Below are 24,114 nucleotides of genomic sequence, written 5' to 3' on the forward strand. Positions count from 1 at the left end.
ATGTCCTCACTGCTCCTTCCAGCTGCTCTGAATTGAGGAGAAAGACTCTGTCCCACTCTGGGTCACCTGCCCTATGCCCTGTTGGGCATGAAAGTCATTCTGTTTATGCCTCTGTGTCTCACAGTGTACCCTGAGAAAACATCTCTTTCTGCCCTTGCTCAGGATCTCTCAGACCTAGTCTGGGGGCCAGGGCTGTAGGTTAGACCCCGGCTGGCCTCTTCCTCCAGCATCTTCATGCCTCCCATCTCCTCCTCTATACAGGGGTCCCCACACTGCCTTCCACACTGTTCCTTCAAAGAAAATTCCCATGCAAATAGGTGTAACACGTGAGGATGTTTATTTCATAAAATGCAAAGGGTTTTAGAGGGGGAGGGGATTTTTAAAAGTAATATATACTCGCTGTAGAAATTATTCAGAAAATGTAAAAAATGTATAAATACAAGAACATTTCCAGTAATGATTATCCAGAAGTTACCACTGTTGATGTTGTCAATAATTTCCTTCCCACTTTGGTCTATGTGGCTCACACATATTTTATTTGAAAATAAGATTATACTATGTATGTTGTTTTTAAAAAGTTAAGAGGGGAGGGTATAGCTCAGTGGCAGAGCACATGCTTAGCATGCATGAGGTCCCCTGTGCCGCCTCTAAAAACAAAGAAATAAATAAACCTAATTACCTTCCTCCCTGCCCTCCCCCCAAAAAAACCCAAGTAAAAACATCACTCTTCAAAAAATATCTTTTTAAAAACGTCAGTTAAAGTTATATTTCCATTGTTAATAAATATAGACAGACATAATTTTGAATGAAATGGCATTCTGTTAGATGAGGTGTACTCTATTTTAACCAATTCTTTACAGACAAGAAGGTGGCTTCCAGTTTTTTATATTGTAAGCAAGGCTGTGACAAATGGTCTTTTAATATACAGATCTTTGTGGGGCCTTTTTGTGTGTGAGTTATTTCCTCAAAAAAAAAATGCCTAGAAAGTAAATTACTAGATGAATGTATTTATATTATAAAATCTAATATATATTGCCAAAGTGCCTTTTAGTTAAATTCTACCAATTTACACGCCTGCCAGCAATAGACGGGAGTGCCCGTATCACCAGATTCTCCACATTTTCTGGGTGTTTTAAAATTTTTGCCAACATGATAGATGAGTAATTACATTCTCTCGGCCTCCATTTTGGTTTGATCACTTGTGAGGCAGAACAAGTGATCAGCATCTCCGTTCCTGGTTCTCATGATCTTCCTCACCACGGACCTTGGGGGTTGCCCAGTTTTCTATTGGCGTGTCCATATTGACTCTGACTACCCCAAGACCACATAACAACAACGGTCACCAGCAGTATTTAGGGTGAAATTGACTACCGAATCCGGTTAACACAGTAGTGTGGGCACACGGATGCCGCATGGGCTGCGTGGCCGCCATGGGCCTGCCCTGCCCTGAGCACTGCGCCGCGTGACCACTGGCCTAGAGCCAGAACTGAAGCTACCAGACGGCTGACCAGGACCCTGGGTGCATTAGCCCCCTTCAACAAATGGTGGCCTTGGGAGCTGGGGCTGTGTTCACCTCCCTCTTCATGACCCCCCTGGACGTGGTAAAGGTCCGCTGGCAGTCTCAGTGACCCTCCGGAGCCCGTAAGCTAACGCCTCCTGCCAGACTCTGGAGCCTCTCCAAACCAAATGTCCCTCCTCTCTCCAATCCACAGGGAAGGGCCTTCTGTGCTGCAGTGGTGTCCTAGAGCCCCTGTACCTGTGCCCAAATGGTGCCCACTGGGCCACCTGGCTTCAGGACCCAACTCGCTTCACTGGCACCACGGCTGCCTTTGTGAAGACTGTGAGACACGAGGGCACCAGGACCCTGTGGAGTGGCCTCCCAGCCACCCTGGTGATGACTGTACCAGCGGCTGCCATCTGCTTCACTGCCTATGACCAACTCAAGGCCTTCCTGTGTGGTCCAGCCCTGACCTCTGACCTCTATGCACCCATAGTGGCCAGTGCATTGGCCCACCTGGGCACGGTGACTGTGACCAGTCCCTGGAGCTGGTGTGGACAAAGCTGCTGGCTCGGCAGCTGTCATGCTGGGAGCTGGGCACCTGTGTCCGAGCTGCTGTGGCTCAGGGTGGCTGGCATTTGATGTGGTTGGGCTGGGGTCCCACTGCCCTTCAGGATATGACCTTCTCAGCCCTGTACTGGTTCAATTATGAGCTGGTGAAGAGCTGGCTGAGCAGGCTCAGGCCAAAGGACCAGACCTCCATGGGCATCAGCTTTGTGGCTGGCGGCATCTCAGGGACGGTGGCGGCCACCCTAACTCTACCCTTCGATGTGGTGAAGACTCAAGGCCAGGTAGCGCTGGGAGCCGTGGAGGCAGTGAGAGCAATGCCCCTGCACACTGAATCCATCTGGCTGCTGCTGCGGAGGACCCAGGCCGAGTTGGGCACCAGGGGACTCTTCACAGACTTCCTCCCGAGGATCGTCAAGGCTCCCCCCTCCTGTGCCGTCATGATCAGCACCTATGAGTTCGGCAAAAGCTTCTTCCAGAGGCTCAACCGGGAATAGCCTCTGGGCCCCTGAAAGGAGAAGGAAACAAGGACCCCCTCTCTTCCGTGGATGGGGGTGGGGCAGGGGGAGACTGAGCCAAGTGCCTTCTCCTCAGCACTGCAGGGAGGGGCCTCCTTTCTCTTTCCTTTCAACTCCGCCCCTCTGGGCCCCACCCACCCTCCTCAGACCACTTTTTTCCTTCTGGTCCCCAGCCCCAATAATCATCACTCCTTCCCCCCAAGTTCAAGACCAAATCTGCTAACTGCTGCCCCCCCCCCATTTCCCTGTACGTTGCGGTAGCTGGGCCTGTCCCCAGGAGCCACAAAACCCTGGGCCTGGCATAGTCTGCACACACTCCTGTTAATTCCTTGAGTCTAAAGATGATAAACTGCTCTCCAGTGGGAGGGAAACACACACACACACACACACACACACACACACACAGTAGTGTGAGTTCTGTGAGGGCTGAAACCGAATACTTCTTGTTCATCTCTGATGCTGTAATGTGTTCCACATTATACTTGGCACATCTGGGGGCTTAATAAGTATTGGCCGGATTAATACACTCCCCTCCCCTTTTCATTTCTTTTTCAAAAATAGACTCATTTTTTAGAGCAGCGTTAAGCTCACAGCAAAACTGAATGGAGGGTACAGAGATTTCCCACATACCTCCTGCTCCTGTCCCCCACAGCCTCCCCCATTATCAACATCCCTCACCAGACGGCACATTTGCCACACTTGGTGAGCATGCGCTGACATGACATCATCACCAAGAGTCCGTGGTTTACATTAGGGTTCTCTCTTGTATTTTCTGTGTGTTTGGACAAATGTGTGATGACCTGCATCCACCCTTCAGTATCATACAGTGTTTTCACTGCCCTGAAAATCCTCTGTGCTTCTCCTATTGATGCCTCATTCCTCACTAACCCCTGGCAACCACTGACCATTTTGCTATCTCCATAGTTTTGCCTTTTCCAGAATGTCATATAGTTGGAATCGTACAGTCTGTAGCCTTTCACTGTTTCTTAGAAATTCTCCTTTAAATGTAAAACTGCCTTCTTACTGTGAACTTAAGTTGGGCAGTTTCACTTCTCAGACTGAGGTAAATAGATGTTTTCTGGGCTGGAAAAGAATTGTTTAAATTTCAAATTCCTTCTCAGCTCAGGTGACACAGGGAAGAAAGGAGTGACACATAAAAAAAGATGGAGGTGGGGCAGGTAAGGGACTTTGGTAGCTGTTCTCAAGTCTTGCCTCTTTTAAGTACTCAATAAGCTTTCTTGAAAACAGAAACAGACACAGACATAGTAAATAAACTTACAGTTACTGGGGAAAAGGGTCTGGGAAGGGATAAACTGGGAGTTCAAAATTTGCAAATGCAAAATACTACATATAAAATAGATTAAAAAAACACAAATTTCTTCTGTATAGCACTGGAAACTATATTCAATATCTTGTAGTAACTTATAATGAAAAAGGATATGAAAACAAATATAGGTATGCGTATGTATGACTGAAACATGATGCCGTACACCAGAAATGGACACATTATAACTGTCTATGCTTCAATTAAAAAACAAAAACAAAAACAACTAAGCTTTGTTGAAAAGGGGAGGGAGGTGGAGAAAGAAAAGAAGGAAACTTTCGAGTACATTATGGGTTACTTAACTTAATTATCCAGTCTCTGCTTTGATTTTAACATGACAATATTTAGGTCTGTCAGTGAGGTAACGCAAAAGTCATCTGTTTTTTAAATAAGTGTGTTGAGCTGGAGGTAAAGAAGACCTTTGGTTGTAGCTCCTGACCTTTCATTAGAGTGATCTCTCTGGAGTGAAGTGTGAACCAGGCTCAAAAAACTCATGATAGGAACAGATTAACTTGGCAAGGGACCCGGAGATTTTGAGAAAGCTTTTGGTCTCTTGGTTGACTATGATTCCAATGCTTTCTTACTTTTCTTTCCATTGAGTGTGAGTGATTCAGGTGACGTAACTCTCTTCTGGTCCACAATGAACCAACGCCTTCCAAAGGCAGGTGAAACATTAGAATCTGATGACACGGTAACATGTACAGGCTCTCCAGTGACCTATAACCTCCCCAAAGGTGAGGACCTGACATTTCAACCATTGAATCACCAGCTGTTGGCAGGACAGTGCCCAGCACACTTGAGGCACTCATTATATACCTGCTGATTAAACCATTGTGGATGAATTTCCATAAATGAGTATAACTTATCAAATACCAAGACCTAGCATTAAAATACATTTTTTTCTAAAATTCTTTCATCTTATAACAGTTTTAATTAGAGAAACTTCTTTTTGTTTTCCCTGAGAGTAAAGTCATTTTATTTTTCTTTTCACTGCCTAGTGAATTAAGTCTAAACTCCTTAGTCAGGCATATGACATGTTCCCAAGTTATCTTCCAAGGGTTACTAACCTTCACCTGACACCAGTGGTCCAGCCAAAATGGATAATTATTCCTGATTTTAAAAAATGGACCTCTAAACCCTTCTGCTATTTGATTCCCCATGGCCAGGTCAAATCCCATCTCCTGTGTTATGACTTCTCTAAGATCACCCGTGGTGAGCTTTGTGATGACCTCCCCATTTCCTTTCCTCTTTTCTTTGTTATTGGTCCAGCTTTCCATTTGAGAACCATGCCTTCCCCTCATGGGACAAAGCCTAACTCCATTTCTGGCGCTAACCGGGGGTGAAAGCCATGAACATAATCCTGTATCCTGGCCATGCATGTTGATTCAGCAATGGAAATGTGATCTGGTTCATACCAGAGCCTGAGACAGAGACAAGTGTCTGTGCGGGGTTGTTCACTTTCTCCGATCGAGATGAGGAGGCAGGAAACCCTGGGAACTGTTGGCAGTCATCTTGGCTGAATGGAGCTGACATCATGGGAGGCAGAGAAAGAAGCTGGTCCTTGACAGTAGCATTGCATCCTACCAAGCCCATCTTCTCGTAGGCTTGCAGTGATGTGTTGTGATGTAATGTGATGTGAGCCAATACAGCAGCTTTATTACACAGCCCAATTTAAGTTGGCTTTTTTGTTGTTGTTATTTGCAACTACCTGTCTTCTTATAAGTCCAATCCAGTCCCTCACCTAAGCACTTTCTCCCAGCACTTTCTATATACTTCCTCTATTGGTATATAGGAATAATTTACTATACTAATAAACATACTATGTACACTAACAAATATACATACATACACATATATATATCCTATAAATACCTGTACACTCGGTACACTCTAGTACAGTGATTTATCCATAGTCATCGCTAAACAAACCAATTTATTTAAGGAAATAAATGAGTCAAGGTTGAGTAAATTTCAGTGGTTATAGAGTTAATTTAAGTCAAAGGATTTACCTTATTTCTATGAAAATTTTAGTGTGGTTTAAAATTCTTATATAAATATAAAAGCTCAGGCATAAAACTCCTATAAGAAAACATACGGGTAAATATCTATGACCTGAGCTTAGGCAATCAATTCTTAGATATGACACTGAAAACAGAACAATAAGAGACAAAAATGGCTAAATTGGACTTCATCAAAATTGAATACTTTTGTCCATCAAAGGACATTATCTATTAAGTGAAAAGGCAGTCTACAGAATGGGAGAAAGTATTTGCAAATCATATACCTAAGAAGGGTCCGAATACATAAAGAACTCTTACAAGTCCACAATAAAAAGACAGACAACCCAATTTTCAAAATGGGCAAAGAGCTTGAGTAGATTTTTCTCCAAAGAAGACTTACAAGGTGGGTGGGACTAGCTCAATGGTAGAGTGTGTGCCTAGCATGCATGAGGTCTTGGGTTCAATCCCCAGTATCGCCATTAAAAAAAAAAAATCAAAGAAGACTTACCAATGGTCAACAAGCACATGAAAAGATGCTCAGCATCATTAGCCTTTAGGGAAATGCAAGTCAAAACCACGAAACACCACTTCATACTCACAAGGATGACTACAATCACAAGAGCAGAATATTGGCAGGGACATGGAGAAATTGGTACCCCTGTACATTACCACGGGAATGTGATATGGTTCACCCACTGTGGAAAACAACTTGACAGCTTCTTAAGTTAATTCTAGAATAACCATAAGACTCATCAGTTCCATTCCTAAGTAGATATCCAAAATAACTGGAAAAACAGGTACTGAAACAAACACATGTACACAAATGTTCATAGCAGCACTATCCACAAGTTAAAAAGTAGAGACAACCCAAATGTCCACCAATGGATGAATGGGTAAACAAAATGTGATATATCCATACAGTGGAATATTATTTAGCCACAAAAAGGAATGAAGTACTGATACATGCTCCAACATGTGTAAACCTCATACTAAGCCAAAGAAGACAGAGACAAAGGTCACATATTACATGATTCCATTACATTTATATGGAGGCATAAATCCATAGAGACAGAAAGTGGATTACTGGTTGCCAGGGGCTGGGGAGAGAGGAAATGGAGTGTAACTGCCAATAGATACTGAGTTTCCTTTTGGGGTGATGGAAATGTTTTGGAACCACATAAAGGTGGCAACTGTTCAGCATTGTGAATGCACTAAATGTTACTGAATTGTTTACTTTAAAATGGTTAATTTTATGTTATGTGAATTTCACCTCAACCACATCAAAAAATCTTACATGAATGAGTCAGTAGGAGCAAAACAGTGGCATGCATTTAGTACTCAGCTACGAAGTAGTTTTCAAAATTGATTTAATAAATACTTGGATTCTCAGTTAAACTTTCAGTACTGATATGTCAGAAAGCAGTGTTACCCGACGTGTGGGATGTACTCCACTGATGACAGGCAGGACGGAAGAGGCTTTAAATAACATTGTCTTACATAGTGAGAAACTTACTTTCTTTTCAGAGATTCCAGTCACCTTTTAGTCCTTGTGAATACATCAATGACAGTCTCAAATTAGTGCTAGGATGTTTGTTGTTAGCACATTTAACATCTCTAATATATGCTAATCTCCCTTTACAACCAAAGAGAGAGCAGACTTCAGGCTCAGAGCCCTCTGGGCAATATTATCCAAGTGGTTTTAATATCATTGTTTTCAGTGTGTTTATTTTTATTTTTATCTTCTGTTAATGTCACATGCTGCCTATTTTCCACTTTAGTGATTTGCATCATACTTTAGATAGTGATGCAAAAATTCCTCTTTGAATTGATCTAAGTAGAAATGTGAGTCTACTTAGAGGAAAACAGTGAAGAAATAATAATATAAATGGTACAAAGATTTGACGGTTAATGTAAGACCCAGATGACTGAACAGGACACTGGTGTAAAAAAACCATTCTAGATTTGAAATATGAGGATCTGAGCTTTCATGGCAAATACTTTACAAATGTAAATTATTATCATTAAATTACTGTTTGTGTTGGGTAATGCCTGTATCTCAGGCCTATATTTCCCAGAGTCCTTTGTCAGAACAGTTCTGATAAGCTTTAGGTTCTGCCAGTGAGACGCATGTCATTCTTCCAACAGCAGTGGCTCACACGAGGGTTTGACAGACATAAATCTTTGCAGTGAAGCTAGGCTGCAAAGAGTGGCCCTGACAGGCACCCGCTTGTAAGCTGCAGGGCAGATGTGACATTGGCAGTGACTTCCTATCATTTCCTGCAACTTCTGATCTCTGGGCGCAGCAGATATGGAGTAACCCGAAAGTTACTTTAAGTCCCGCTCAACTGTCCCCATCCACTCCTTCCAAAGACTTTGAACGCATCTGATTCCCTGGATTGAACAGTTTTCTGCTGGTCATCTCTTGAGCAGTTTCTTCCTTCCTCACTGAGTCCTAACTGAAATAATATTTGTTTCATTGAATTTATTAAAAAAAACATATTTAATAATAATACAATAAGAGTTGCCATTTGTTGAGTATTTACTACTAGTCACTGGGCGGAGCATTTTGCATGCATAATCTCATTTCTCTTGAGAACCCTCCAAGGCAAGTTTGATTACTATCCTCATTCTGCAGAGGAGGAAACTGAGGCAGAGGGTTACACACTAACTCAGGTCTCAGAGAGGGCCAGCAGCAGTGATGGGGTTTGAACTCAGGCTTGTCTGAATCCAGTGTGCTCAGTGACTCCACACTAGACTGCCCTTCCCCCTGCAAAAAAAGGTTACTTTCGTTCTCCAATCAAGTCTACTTCAGGTCTGAAACCAGAAGTCTTCTGGAATTCAGAAGTTTCAATTTTTAGAAGGGGGACGCAGCCCGTATACTGCATGTTACTTGCAGGGGCAGCATAAATGGGATCTGGGACACGGTCTTGTAATCAAGCACACTAATCGTTCTGCAATGACATGTGTCGACTGAAATAAATACGCAGCCTAGAAGTTGAGAGTTATGTTTTATTTGGTGGGAGGACTGACAGCCTCAAAGATCGCTCTGAGGGACTGCTCTGAAGAGGTTGGGGAGGAGCTAGGATATATAGGAGCTTTACAACAAAGACCAGGTAGTTGGAACAATAAAAGATGACTTGCTATCTAAAAAAAAACAGGCATCTCAAGTTAAAGAATTTAGTGCTTTTCTATATATGGGAGGAAGCAAACATCTGGGCTCATTGAATTCATTCCTTTGACAAGCATCTAGCTATCTAGGGCCAGTATCTTGTCGTTTATTATCCCCTCAGAATTCACCATCGTGAGTGGCTGCAGAGGCTGGACTGCAGGCTTGTCTTCGCTTGGGAGTCGAGGCAGCTGCTGATGACTTGATGGTTTCAGCATTCTTTGTTTACTTATATGGTTTGCAGTATTTTTAGTTCACACACACATGTTCTTATTAAGTAAGATGAAGACCATAATAAGTAGCCAAAGGAAAGTTCAGTTGCTACCGAATGGATTTCGGTGCCAAATTTAGGAACCAAATTTTTGGCTTTCTGAGCTTTGTGAATTTCAAAACTGCAGATTAGATCTTATGGACCTGCATTTTTTTATAAAGTATTAGCAAACAGAAAAAACCTGAGTAGATTAAAAAATATTTTTTCCATCTACCACCTTATTTTAACTGAGTCTTCGGTCTGGCTCCTTGTGACCACTCCTTCTTTCGTTTTTCAGCCAAATCCTGTGGGCAAGGGCTTATTTCAAATCTATTTAAGTCAAATGCAATTGCGAGAATATTTACTCTGCAGACAGCAAAAGGTGACGGTCGTCATGTTGTTTCACAATGCCCAGCACATTACCCTCTTCAAAGAAAGCACCTAACAAAATCAGCAACTTAGTAGCGAAGAAACATGCTGGGAATACCTAGGAATCTGTTACAGGTCATCCTGTTCTTCTGCAACTTGACCTTCTTACAAAGCATTTCTGTTAATCTTGATAAAGTTATTTATTTATTACGATTTTAGCTAAAATATAGCTAAATACAGCTTTAGTCCTTTATTTTTTTTTTGTAGTGTGGTTGATTTACAATGCTATGTTAGTTCTGAGTGTACAGCAAAGTGATTCAATTACACACAAACACACACACAGACATATATATGTATAGTTTTTCAGATTCTTTTCCAATATAAGTTATTATATTCAATACAATAGTCCCTTGTGTTGAATAGAGTAGGCCCTTGTTGTTTATCTATTTTATGTATAATAGTGTAGTGCTTTATTTTTAATCAGTTTACTCCAGTTATCTGGAAGTGGGTAACAAGTCACAATAAACTCAATGGCTTAAAATAACTTATTATTGCTCTCCTAGTTCTGTGAGTTCTGTGGGTTGAGATGTCCTCATGTGGGATTTCTCATGGGGTTGCAGAGCTGGGGCTCAAGGCATCTTGGAGGCTTGGCCAGGTATCCAAGATGGCTCACACACATGGCTAACCAACAGCCAACGCTAGCTGTTGGCTGGGGGCTCAGCCAAGGCTGTCATTCAGACCACCTGTATGTGGCCTCTGTGTGGCCTGGGCCTCTTTCAGTATGATGGCTGAGTTCAGGGAGGGGCGGGCACTAATGGCAAATATTTCAGAGATTCAGGCAGAAGCTTCAAGACTTCTTATGATCTAGCCTTAGAAACCACTTAATATCACTTCTACTCAATTCTTTTCTGTCACAAGTGAGTCACAGGGTGGCCCAGATTCAAGAGGAGGCTGATATCAAAGGATGTCAGTACTGGAGCATGATTCAGTGTGGGGGCCATCCTTGAAAAGCAGCTCCCATGCAATGTACGCAAGATGTATGTGCATAAGAGTTCAAAAGTGAATTAAAAAATCACATACACAGAGGCAAAAGATTTATCATCCTGCTCCAGGGACAAAAATGCATTGAAATTATACTTCAATTTTTCCATATCTTATAATGCTTTTTAACACAACCCTGCTTGATGACACAAGCGAAAAATGAAGAATAAATGGCACAAATGACATCGAAGAGGTGGTCAAATGGGGAACTGTTGCATGGAAACTCTAAGTGGACCAGACAGAAGAAAATCTAAAGCTATGAAAACATACGGAGCTACTTTTCAAATGATATGGCATCATTATAGTCTCTGGCAAAGCAGGATAACCATTCTGGTATGTAATCAGGGTGGCTTGTGAACAAAAGAGCAGAGGAGATAATGAGAGGCAGCTTTTGTAGTTGAAAACCAGTCATTTCCATCTTTTTTATTTTCTTTGAGTCACAGACCCTTTTGAGGAAATGAGAAAAGTTAGGAAACTTTTTGCCCAGAAAAAAATGTTTTTTTAAATTAAAATATACTTGATGTACAATATTATTTTAAGAAAATGTAATCTGTATAACTTTGTTCCTTCATTCTTTCTTCCCGCTCTTCCTTCCCACCTCCCTTCATTCTTTCTACAATGGTTTATAGAGAGCCGATTCTGTATCAGTTGCTGATCTGGACCAAGGGATAGAGTAAGGAAGAAGGCAGATCTGCCCCCCTGTCTCATGGTGTGTCTGTTCTTCAGATAGGGAGAAAAATACCTAGTACACAGTAAACAAACAAGACAACCCCAAATGTTTATAGGTAATAAGTTGTGTACACAACGTCTTGTATACAATTTTATGGGGTTTACAATCCCACCATGGACTCTTTTTCCTTGCTCTGCAATCAATAATTTTGAAACCAAAGGATAACTTTTTCACATGAACAGTGTGGATGTCGTTGTTGGTTTTCCATTGCTTTTTTACTTATACTGGGTACACAGACTGGACTGAGTCATTTTCAACAGTGAAGAACAATTATTGGATAGAAGAGCACTGGTTTTTTATGAAATTTCAGAAGGTATTGCTGTTGGTGACCATGAAAATGTGCACTGCAAGGCTTTCCAGAGCTTTACTGAAAAAACAAAAAAAGCCCCAAAACCCAAAACTTCCCCTACCAGAGAGCTCTGTGCTTACCCTTATTTAAAAAAAAAAAATTAAGTGGATCAAATAGCCATGGACTCACATTTCAAAATCTCAGTTTACAGGAGACTCTAGGAACCTACTCTTTCATCTATATTTTGAAGATGATAGTGAAGGATGTATGATTTGCTTTGGAGATTTTTTTTCCTCTATGGCCTGTGTCCCTATGTGCTCACCACAAATTGTACTTCTGGCCTTAGTTATTATGTCATCTCGTGGGGATTTAAACATGTACTTCTACCTCTGGCAACATTTTAAGTTTTTTGCATTAGCGTAATGCGTAACTTTTGCAAGAATGAACTACAAATATCCAGCTATCTTATTCCATCAGAAGATGTGAGATATCATTCTAAGCCTTTGTTATTTGCCAAATATTTTAATCAGTAACATAAACTGTTACTCCACATGCCTTTTCACTTTTAGGTGCTTTATGGATATCAAGCTTTTATAGAACACCCAAACACTTCTCTAAAACGTATGGCATAAAAAGGTATTTTTAGTATCTGGTATTTCATTGGAATGAATATAAAAATGGAGTGAGTGTAATCTGATTATTTAGGGGGTTGGAAAATTTGGCCCTGTGGGTCAAATCCACTTATTTTCATAACAAACTTTTAGTGAAACACAGGCACGCTCATGCTTTTACATATTATCCACGGGGGTAACAGGTTCACTGTCTTTCCCCTTTAAGAAAAAGTTTCCCCTGAATTTATATGCCTAACACAAATTCACATGTCAAGCACTTTGCTGGGGATATAAAGACAAAAATTTGTGTTAACAGTGTGATGACAGCTCCAAGATGGTTAATAATTAAAAAAAAAAATTATGGTAAGCCCCTGAACTTATACCTAAGAACAAATGCAGATCTCTACACTGAGGTGACACAATTCATTGGTGACACTTTGACTTGGGGGGAATATATGGGGATTTCTGAACTTTAATCATGCTATTATTGTAGCATAAAATGGAGTCAATAGTGCTCATAATTAGGTCCCAAATAAAGTTTTCAAAAAATTGCTCATATAACTTACGGAAAAACATATCTAAAGTTTCCACTTCATTTTGCCAAATAAGTCTAGGGCTGGGGTTGTTCATCCAAAATCCCATTAACTCATTAACCAGTGACTTGGGGTTCTTGTTTATGATGTTTGCAAGGATGTCCCTTGAGTAACATCTCTTGCATGTCTCTGTGGTCCCCAAGGACTCCTGACAGGATGAGCGCTCAACCACAAACATAGCAACCTAATTCAATAAATATTTCTTGAGGGCCTACCATATACTAAGCAATCTGCTGGTCCCATGGGGGCTACAAGGCTGTAGGAGTAGGGGCTCCTGCCTTTCATAAATTCAGAATCTCTCCATCTGGGTGATTGCTAATCCGAGCATGCCACACGTTTTGGAGAAGTGTTTGGGTGTTGAAAAAGTTACTCATGCCCTGCCAACTCCTGATATGTTTTTACCCTAATTAATATATCAAACTATTTATGCCATTGTGGGATCAGGATCATTAAAATAAACACTAGTCTTCGCAAATCTAGTTTAAATGTATGAAGGAAGACTCAAAGGGAAGTATTCATTTGTTTTTTCTTAAAAAATGTACAAAGTCACAACGCTTGTGAGCTAGAAGAAGTCTTAGAAACCATTTGAGACCTAAACTCATGCATGGTTCTCAAAGTTGCATCCTTTGGAAGAGCCAGTGACCCCGTCTCCTCCTTCCACCCCTCCTCCCAGAGTGCACACAGCACCCAGTTTCTTGGTGTCAGTTTTCACCAGCTGGGAAAAAGATAATAGCAACCATGCAGAGTTACCAGCTTTAGTAATTCTAGTTCCTGGAATCAAGGACAGGAAGCCTTTTAGTTATTTGTGCACCCTAACTTTGCTAGCTTCTACTGAATAAATCACTTAACCGTCAGCTAATTACAGTGTTGGAAAGTTTACATCATTCATCTTTTTATGGAACCTCCTGATGGACTATTCTGCAGATCAAAACTCTTGACAATTTCCATGATATAAAAAAGGAAAGCTGACCTAGAGAAAGATGGGACAAAGATGAACATTTGAGAAGTTTCAGGCAGCAATGGGATCTTACACTGTAGCCTACTTAAAGTGGTGCTGATCTGAACCTTTAGATTAAGTTCCTGGAAAATGACAGAAAGGTGACCTTTGTCCGAAGCATGCTATTTTATTGAATGAATGATTATTTTTCACTAAGTACAGATGGGGAAACTGAGGAAATTAAACAGCGCGTTCCAGCTCTGCAGCTGGTGGGTGGCTGAGCCAGAAATGAAACAGGAGGCAATTTGGGGGCAGAAACCATGCTCTTGGCCACCGCTCTGTTTGTTGACCTCGGGCCTGGCCTCAGCCATCCATTGATCAGCTGAAGCCGGTCTTTCCGGGCAATGCCTCGAAGCCCTGGGCCAGGGGCTGCCTCTCCGGTCCGGCCCGGGCCCTCCCTCCCCGGCGCGGCGAGGGGCTGCGCCCCCCCCCCCCCCCCCCCCGAGAGCTGGGCCCGCACCCGGCCGTCCGGCCAGCGCGCCCCCGCGGCCGCCGGGAACGCGGGAACGGCGCGCACGTGCCGCCGGGAAGGGGCCGCCCGGGCCGCGCCAAGATGGCGGTGGCCGCGGCCGCAGCGGCGACGGTTGGCGGCGCGGAGGCGGGGTCCCGGGCGAGCCGCCCTGGGAGGCGGAGGCCGTTTCCATAGCGGCGGCAGGAGGTGTCGCGCCGGGGAACTTCCTGGTTCCCGGGCTCGGCTTCGCCGGGATCCTCTTGGAAGGGAAACAATGGGGCGGAGGGCACTGCGGTAGCCGCCGCCGCCGCGCCGGGACCTGCTCGGCCCCCGGGACTCCCCGCGCTGCCCCCGCCGGCAGCCTCCGCCGACGGGACCGTCCGGGGGTAAATTCATTTCCTCCTCTCCCACAGCGAGTGGCCGGCGGCGGCGGGGCTCCGCGGGCTTCCTCCGGCAGGGACTCGGAGTTGGCCCCGGGGAGCCGGACGCCGCCATTCCCGGCCCCGGGGGAGGTGGACGGAGCGGCGCTCCCCGCCCCCGCCTCGTGGGGCCCGGCTCCGGGAGCGCGTGCGGCCGCCGGGCGCCCACCCCCGGGGTCCCGGACCGCGGGCGTGCGGCTGTGAGCGGCAGGTTGGCGGGCGCAGGGTGGGGGGCGCGGGGGGCGCACGGGGAGGGTCTGGCGGGGCCGGCGCGGGAGGGGACCTGCTGGCGGGGGGAGACGGCTGGTGGAGGGGGCCGGGGCGGGGGGGGGGGCCGGGGCTGCGGGGAGGGCAGGCCCGCTGCCTCCCCCTCCCCCCGAGCAAGTTTCAGTCCCCGGGAGACGTGTCTCCCTTGCAACTTTCAGTTGCGTCCTCCAGAGTCCAAGTGGGCAGGACTGAGGCAAACTTCGTTCTTTTAAATTACTGCCTGCCTGCTGCGGAACTTTGTGTCGACTAGGCAAGGGGAGGATGGGGTGAATGAGGGCTTTGGGGAGCCTGGAAATCTGAAATCTGTGCCTTTGCAAAGTTTGCAGAATAGTTTGGAGCTCACAACCAGATGTTGGTGCGGCAGTCCTGATGCGGGAGCATGATTCCTCGCAAGTATTTAAAAGCCCAGAAATGCGAGGAGTCTATGAATGCGGGTGGTCATTAGTATAAATTGAAAATTAATGTGTGCCGACCCCTACCCCCGCCCCTCATTTTAATCCGCAGATGCTTTTGAGTCAGAAGAGTTTAACATGAGTTAAATGAATCCCTTATGGGACTGGGAAGGAGTTTTGAATTGGGGCAGTACTCAGTCATTGGAAATAATGTGACACCTGGAAAAAAAAGTGGGGACACAATCTTAAACATTTTGCTTACTGGAAGAAAGTGATTTCGATCCTGTATTAATCCATTAATAAATACAAGTAAATCTTAGGAATAGATATTTACTATTTTGTAGTACAGAAAAGTTGTGCAGAACTGGAGATCACCCTGACCAACTCTCTCATATGTTGAATCTATGGGAGGTTCTGTTAACAGGGAAGTCGGGGTACTTTTTTCTTTTGTGAAGTCATCTTAAGAATCAAATTAGCCAGCATCAGATGAACAGTGGTTTATTTGCTTTTATTTCTCATTCTGTCAGACCCTAAAATTAAGAAAAACATTCTGAGTTTGCTGGGTTTTTTTTTTTTTAATGGTAAATTTCATAAACAGTCTTTACTTAAAGTGGATGTTGATTCTGTTATATGCTACCTAAGCAACTGAGATATGTCAAAATATAAAAAAACAGGTGTACTGATACAAATATAAAGTAATTTTTAAAGGAAAACCAGAGGCTTAATCACAAGTACAGGTGTTCGGAGTTAACAAATTCCTTTGCTGATTATGTATTTAAGGAATTACTGAGTTGTCACAAAGAAGTATCACTTACCAGGCATTAAGAACATGTACCCTGACTCTTGGTGGTAGCTAGCCTATCTGACTCTCCAGTGTACTTGTTTCTGGTAAGGATAGCCCATTTCCAGTTTTAAGCTTGTTTTGACATGAAACAGCTCCTCAGAGGACAACTGTCATTAGTTGAACAAGCCAGTAAGTAGAGGTGTCGGCTTTGGCACCATGTTTGGTCAGCCTTGGGAACCAGCGGAACTTCTTGGTACGACAGATCCAGTCTGGGCCTCTAGTGCCAAGCAGAGGTTGCACTGGTCACTGTTTGCCCCATGTGCTCATCGATCTTAACTTATTGTTACATTTTGTAGCAGATGAAGATGGCTGAAAAAGAGGCTAGTAAATTTAAGCCAATGGCAAATTGAAAACAAACAAAATTACTTTGGTTAAAAAGTACTAGGAATGTTAAGGCAGTTTGAAGCTGGCAAAAGACTTAGCCACAATGCTAAAACTTTGGGAATTTTCGCTTCAGTTATAGAAAGTGACAGGTGATCTGCACTTTCTGGTTTATGTTTGCAATTTCACTTCCACCATCCTTGTTTTGTTTTAGTGCAGTAGTATTGTTATCAACAATACTCAGACCATTTATTACCAGAAAGGTGTAGTTTGTCCCTTCAGTGTGATTTTTGAAAGGCATATTGCATTGTTAGATATGATTTACTTATATTTAGAGTCTCATTTTTTTTCCTTTAAGAAGTGTCTCAAGTTTTACTGTGGAAATCAGTATGAGAGTAATATTCATTGGAAAGAATCTGACTTCTCAGACACTTCCTTGTGGTACATGGGGATTAGAGCATTGGAATTACAGTCACAGACACTTGGAGTCTCAACTGGTTTCTACCAATTCCGGGTTATCTTTCATGCAAGTAATTTTTTAAAAGATTGTTTCTTCGTAAAATTGGGAGGGGGGATCATCAGTTCAGATTTGTTTGTTGAGTCAGCAAATACTTGAGTGCCTTCTTCTACCCACGACCTTGGGTTAGGTATCTTGTTTTCAACAACGGAGGGGCTAAGGCCTTTGAAGTAAAGTACAAGGAGCTATAAAACCTGTCATCAGGGAACCTGACTTGATGGGGAGTGGCAGGGCAAGCCGTGCTGAGGAAGCGGCCAGTAGGACCTGAAGGATGAGGAGGAGGTGGGAGGGTGGGACACTGAGTGTGAGGGAGAGCAGGTCTGCAGTCCCTGAAGAGACTGTCACGCCGGTTAGATCAGGATGCTTGTGTGTTAGTTCCCTGCGAGGCATGTGAGCTGCTGCTGCTGTTTGTACAGAGAAGGAAGGCTCTCGGCACCTACTCTCATCTAAATCAGGTAGCCCTGCCCTGTGCTGTAGCCATTGTGAAGGGGGTCCGTCTAGTTGACTGTACCCTCGCTAGAGCTGGGAGTGGCTCTGTCCACTTTGGTGTCCATTTTTATAACTGGCACCAATTACTTGTTAGTTTCTATCTCTAAAACTGGGGTTAAATGTTAAATTAAAGGTTCTTTGATTTCTTTACAGAGACACGCTATGATGTTAGTATAGTGTTTTGATTTAATTTTGATAGCATTTTTCCTTGGAAGAGCTTAGATTACCTTATTTAAAATATCTATTCACAAAATGCTAGTAGCAATCCACCCTAAAATTTAAAATACATATATATATTTCGTAAGTGGCAGGTAGTTTCATCTGGTTATAGGAAGATCAGGAGTGACTCTGGAGTTCCATGTCTTGTTTGCTTAAGTGTTTCTGGCGCTAAAGAGATGATTTACTTGTCCTCTGATAGAGGTAACGTTGCACCCATCTCTTGCCGACATGGATGCGAGTGTGGAAAAAGTTATAATTTTATCCTGAAATTTTTCTTCACTGAATTAACAGGTGAATTAAAAAAAATTAGTAACATTTTTTTCATGAAGTGAAAGAACATCGTTTTTAAGCTTTTTAATGTATTAATTTCATCAGTTAGTAATGTTATATAGATCAGTAATGGCAAGTTAGTATTTTATTGTAGAATTAATGCAGCATTTATAAGCCAGTTGGCTCTATGGGCTTTTTACTCCTGTTTGTTTTTGTTTGGTTTTTGGACATTTTAATGCTTGTTAGCATATCTGTAGTTAGATAAGAAAAGATAAAGGTGACCTAAGACTGAAAAGTCAGTGACAGTGGAAAAACGGAGTGGACGTGGAAGTTAAAATTTATAAAGGCTCGGTATGTGTGTGGGGGCTAGGTATTTCTGTGTATTTTGCTGATGCCTATTATAAAAGTGAATTGGCAGATAATAACTTTATTGACATTAATGTTTAAAAATTTAAGAAAGTCTATTTGTCTCACTTGTTCCATGTCCCTTTTTTCTCTTTATTGATTTGTTTTGGATTGACTTTAAAAAATAATTATTCTATTTCCTCCTTTTTTATTAGCTTGGGATTGTATTTTCTACTATTCCTTTTGCCGAAGAAACACTAATGTTTTATGGACTTACCAAAGTATGATAGTCATTGAGTTTCACCCTTTCCCCAGAAAATACAAGCCTTTAAAAACATTTAAGTCAATTTCCTTCCCTTTTTTTTTTTTTTTAACCTATTTCATTGTTACCATGTTTTTCAGTGCATGTGTATTTTACACCCTAGAGATCTATTTCTGTTGTTTTCCACTGTTATTATTTGGTTAGACTTACTGCATTTTATTTTCCTTCTTTCCTTCTTGAGTTACTGACCTTCCATCTAGAATAATTTTCCTTCTTCTCCAAAAATACCCTTTAGTTTTTTCTTTAGAGTGGATCTTGGACTGACAACTTTTCAAACTTTTAGTTTGAGAATGTTTTTATTTCACCGACATTCTTGAGAGATGCACTTTGCTAGGTATAGAATTCTAGACTGGAGATACATACATATATTTATATATTAGTTCTTTGGAGAAGAGATTATTCTATTTCAGATTTGATTTCAGATGCTTTCCCCTGCCTCTCTGCCCTTCTTGCTCAGGGTATTTAACGGTTAATGCTGCGCCTTGTCTCTTTCATCAGTCTTGGGTAGTTCTCAGCTGTCAGCTCTTCAGAGGCTGCTTCTCCCTGTTTCCCTTGCTTAATCTTCCTGGGACTTCAGTTACTCAGTGGTAGGTCTCACTAACTCCTCTGTGTATTTCACCTGTCTTCTGTGTTTTGCACGCTTTTGTTCCCTTTTGTTCTGGACATTTTCTTCTGGCCCATCTTCCAGTTTACTAAGTTAGTCTTCATCTCTGTCTAATCTACTTTTAAATGTATTCTCTGGGTTCTTGATTTTGGTTGTTGTGTTTTTTCATTCTAGAATTTCAATTTGAAACTGAAAATTTCTTCTTAAAATCTACTATGCCACTGTTACAGTTTTTAATTCCCTATCCAGCTTTTCAAGCTTTGCAGCTGTGTCTGTGGACAGAGTAAGCAGGGTCGCTCCATCCCAGGGTCCTGCAGGTCGGCTGTTTCTCGGGGAGTCTGGTCTCCTTGTACGCCTGCTTGTTGTTGATGGGGTGCTGTTCACTGTGTTTGAAAAATTAGTTCTAGAAGTAGTTACAGATTTAGATAAGGATTTTTCTGTTGCTTTTGCCAGGCACTTAGGGTCACTTTGATCCAAATTGAGATTTTTCTAGGGTCTATGCAAAGGCTGCTTTAATTTGTTTTTGTGTTATCCTTTCTTCTGGGATTTAGCTTTTTGAGATCTTATTCCAAGGCCTGGGATGGCCCCCGTGGTGGATCTTGTACTCTTGACATTTTGTCTTCCAGGCTCGCAAGGCTGCCTAAGTGTAGGTAGCCCCTCAGGCACCTCCTGTGAGTGGGCAGCCCTTTCCAGGAGGAAAGACGCCCCGGGGTGCATTCCTCTCCTCTCTCAAACTGTGACTGGTAATTCCTCATTATCTCCTTAGCTCTTTGCCCCACCCTATCCCCCACCTTTAAAAAATTAAGGTATAATATACAAATAATAATGTGCCCTGATCTTTCATGCATGAAGAATTGTGATAGATGTAATTAAATGTACACCCAGTTTCACAGGTAGAATGTTTTTGTCACCTCACAGGGCTGTCACACTCCTTCCCCATCCATGCCGCCTGCCTCAAGTATCAGTTACTCAGTGTTCTACCACCAGAGATTAGCTTTGCATTTTCTAGTTTTTTGTCAGAAAAGTCGTGCATCACGTGCTCTCTTGTCTGGGATTCTGTGAGATTTCGCTGTGTTGTTGCAAGTAGCAGTAGCCTTTTTCGTTGCCCTATACTTTTTCTAGTTACTGTGGCATCTAAAAAATTGTCTCAAAACTCAGCGACCTAAACAGTGACAACCTTTACTGTCCTCACACAACTGCATTTTGGCCAACAGTTGTCTCTGCTTCATGTGGCTTCAGGTAGGGCGGCTTGAAGACGGGCCCTGCGTCACCGGCAGGTTTGCTCCCGCATCTGGGGGGGATGACAGGGGTCCCCGGGGTGCGCGTCCTGCCCACGCGGGGGTTGGGGTAGAGCCAGGCGGATACCAGGTCACCTGCTAGGACTTGGCCTTGAAGCTCATGCAGTTTTACTTCCACTGCATTCTGTTCTTGGAGGCAGTTATGGGCCTACCCAGATTTAGTGAAGAGGGGAAGCAGACTCCACCTCTTGATGGGGAGAAGAAGATTCTGGAAGAGCATGTGAGATGAGAGAGGCTGCAGTGCCCGTTACTGGGAAATGCAGTCTCTCGTGGTGGTAGCCTCATATGTGAATGGGCCACAATTTATTTATCTGTTCTACTTTAACAGCCAGCTGCATTATTTCCAATATCGGGCTGTTAAAGTGAAGCTGCTGTGAACATTCTTATGCATGTATTTTGTTGGACATAAACAGTCCTTTCTTTTGGAAATATCCCTAGGGATGGAATTATTAGAGTAATAGGTAGATAAATACTTAACTCTTGTAGTTACTACCAGTTTTTCGAAGTGGTTCTACCAATTTATAGCCTCTGATATTTTTCATAATTAAAGTATATACTTAATACATATACATACATACAGATTTATACATGTGTGTGTATATATATAATATATATTTAATTTGGCTTTTTGCCTTTAAGCAAGAAGGTTGGTGTGCAACGTGTGGCCCAGCGTTGACAGAAATTCAAGCCCTTTGTCTTTCACGTCACTGTCATGTGTTTGTGCTTTCCTTTCCCAGCTGGATGCTTAGTTATTGGAAAACAGGGACTAGGTGGAATAATCTGATTGTGAAGCAATAGACTAACTTTGAAAGCAGCATTTTAGAATATGCATTCAAATTAGTCCGAAGTTTAGTTACCATTGGCCAACTGCATTTTCGCTGAAGAGAACATTCTGAAATTTCTTTTCAGAAGTGGCTTTTTGGAAATACTGAGCTCCATCTCTCATCAGGTTTTATCACATTTTATTATCAGTTTGAGTTCTAAGCTCATTCATCACACTTGCCTGGGAAATATTATTTCTTTCACAAAACCTTTTTCCTTCAAAGTTGATGATTTGCCATCACTGGGGATTGCTGAAAGAATAAGCCTGGGGTTATCTTTGATTATTACTTCACCGTTCATAGTCATTTTGCCTTTCTTCCAAGTTTCCTGTGAATTTGCTGCCCCCCCCCTTTTTTTAAACATAACTGACATTTTAGACCAGTTTGTTTCAGCTCATACCTGGTTTACTGCAATACTTTACTGATTGATTCTGCTTACAGCGCTAAGGAAGGTAGAACCTTTCTTAGTTACTTGTTGAATTAAAATGAGTTTTTAGGTTACAAATGTTACAGGGCTAGAGAGAAAACTTAAAAATTGTGTTTCAACTCCTTTATTTTATAAAAAGACCAAACATGGATCAGTGCCAATACATGTGTCAAATCTATAAAATACTTAGTTTACAAAAACTTTTTTTTTTTTCATTCATAATCCCTTGATGATCTTGAGCAGTAGCCAGGTTGAAAATTTTAACTTTCACTTTACAGATAAAGAAACCGGGGCTCAGAACAGTGAAATGACTTGGTCTGAATTCCTAGAGCTGGTTAATGGCGAGCTGCGCCACTCACGTCTTGGATTTGCTATGTGTACAGTGATTTTCCTGCAGGGCTCATAGTCTGCCATCAGTTTGCTGAATGCCAATTTTACTGGCATCCTACATGACTTTTCCTCTTTTTACCTGTGTATTTTTACATTTTTGGCCCATAAATTCACTCATTTAAATTCTGTAGAGGGCCTTTGCATGAGCTGAAGCTGTTGACAGCCATGTTCCTTAGTCTTTTGTCTTGGATGTGTTCTGTTAGAGGCAGGGTGGTTGGGTCCAGGTTTGTCTTGATTGTCGTATGTCAAGCCCTTTGAGAAGTTTTTGCGTGTTGTAGAGCTGAGCTAGTATTTCCTGAGTGGATGGATGTATACATTCTTTAGAATCCAACTACGTATAAATTCCTTAAAGCGGGCCCGGAGCCATGCCTTCTTCTCTTTATAGCCCCCTTGGTGTCTGCTGTAGTGCTGCTGCTCAGCCTTTGTGGTCTGGAATTTTTTACAGACTTTTAAAATGAAACCAGACCCCTGAAAATGAGGTACTGTATCCTTCATTTTAGCTTTTATCTGTACAGCTCAGGCATTATGTATAGTTCTGAAAGCATGTATCAAGTGCATTAGGCAAATGTAACATGTAAACAAATTATAAGCTACTTTGGAAAGGCCCTGCCTTTCTGTAACTGAGATAAGAAAGGAAGCCCTGGGAAGCACATTTGTTTTCCTAAATACCTAGAAGTTGACATGCTGACCAATGTAAAGCTACTAGAATTTGATAAGTCCTGGAAACCTAACTTAAATTCTCCCTGTAGAGGGGAAATCAGACCTTATTCTTATCTGATGCTTCGTTAACACACACGTGTAAACAAGCCTAGGAAACCAAACATTTTGTCTCTCTTCTTCTCAGGTCTTATTAGCAGGAAGTACTTTGTTGAATTAGTGAATGGGATAAATAAACCTTTTTCTCAAGCTGTGATAGAAGATGTGCTTTACTTCTCTTGAGCAGGGAAGATACTGGAAGTCCTGGGAATTTAGCATTGTGTCTCAGGCAGTGTAAATTGCAGAAAGAGGCTTCTTTGTGGAAAGCCCAAGAATTGTGAAAGCTCAGTGATAAGACTGTCCGTGTCAATGGATAATGACTTTAATGAACTAAAGTTATTTCTTTTTTTGGCATGAGAAGACGTTACCCTGGAATCTGCCCTGATATATATTTGAACTAATGAACTGTGAATCTGAATTAAGAAAGAAAGGTACTAGTATTGCTCAGATATAAGTTCCATGGGGATGGGGTCTTTGTTCATGGCTGTGTTGCAGAGCCTAGAACACTGTCTGGCTGCTGCTAGCTGCTCAGTAAATACTGAATGAATGAATAGTAAATTTGTCATCTCTGTTTTAAATTTAAAATTTAAAATTTTATTTAAGTATTGGTTTATAAACCTTTGGAGAAATGGCACGAGGCATCATTTCTGATACTTGCTGATTGTGAGGTTACATAAAACTCATTGCAGAGCCTTCATTTATTCAGTCATTAAATTTCTCTGAGACATTTTTAAATGGGTACATGAGACTGTTATATATAAATTAACAGCGGTTCATTTAGTCACTCCCCTATTACGGTATATTTAAGTTGTTTATGATTTTTTTTGCTGTTACAAATAATGTTTCAAGTAAGAAAATTGTCTTAAGATTTTTCTGGGGATGGCTGTTCAACACAGCAATTTGACAAAACAGGACCTAGGAATTTCTATTAGAAAATAAATTTGTATTATGTATCTGTGAAGGTGAGATCAGAATCTTCGATGCACAGACAGCTGAGAGCTGACAGCAC

General features: G+C 42.2%; 1 protein-coding gene and 1 pseudogene across 3 annotated transcripts in view; both read left to right on the forward strand.

The window, feature by feature from the left end:
• Positions 1-1,508: 1,508 nt before the first annotated feature.
• Positions 1,509-2,562, forward strand: LOC105074673 (mitochondrial glutathione transporter SLC25A39 pseudogene; annotated as a pseudogene).
• A 12,175-nt stretch (positions 2,563-14,737) lies between these two features.
• Positions 14,738-24,114, forward strand: part of USP6NL (USP6 N-terminal like) — a 139,533-nt gene continuing 130,156 nt past the window's right edge. The window contains exon 1 of one of the 3 annotated variants that reach the window (XM_074358114.1): positions 14,738-14,790. The gene's annotated coding sequence lies outside the window, so the exon portion shown is untranslated. Of the gene's footprint in view, positions 14,791-14,862; positions 15,035-17,489; positions 17,620-24,114 lie in introns of those variants that run through there. The other 2 variants (XM_074358116.1, XM_074358115.1) reach the window with 2 other exon arrangements.

Source organism: Camelus bactrianus, chromosome 35 (assembly GCF_048773025.1).
Source record: "Camelus bactrianus isolate YW-2024 breed Bactrian camel chromosome 35, ASM4877302v1, whole genome shotgun sequence".
Lineage (NCBI taxonomy): Eukaryota > Metazoa > Chordata > Mammalia > Artiodactyla > Camelidae > Camelus > Camelus bactrianus.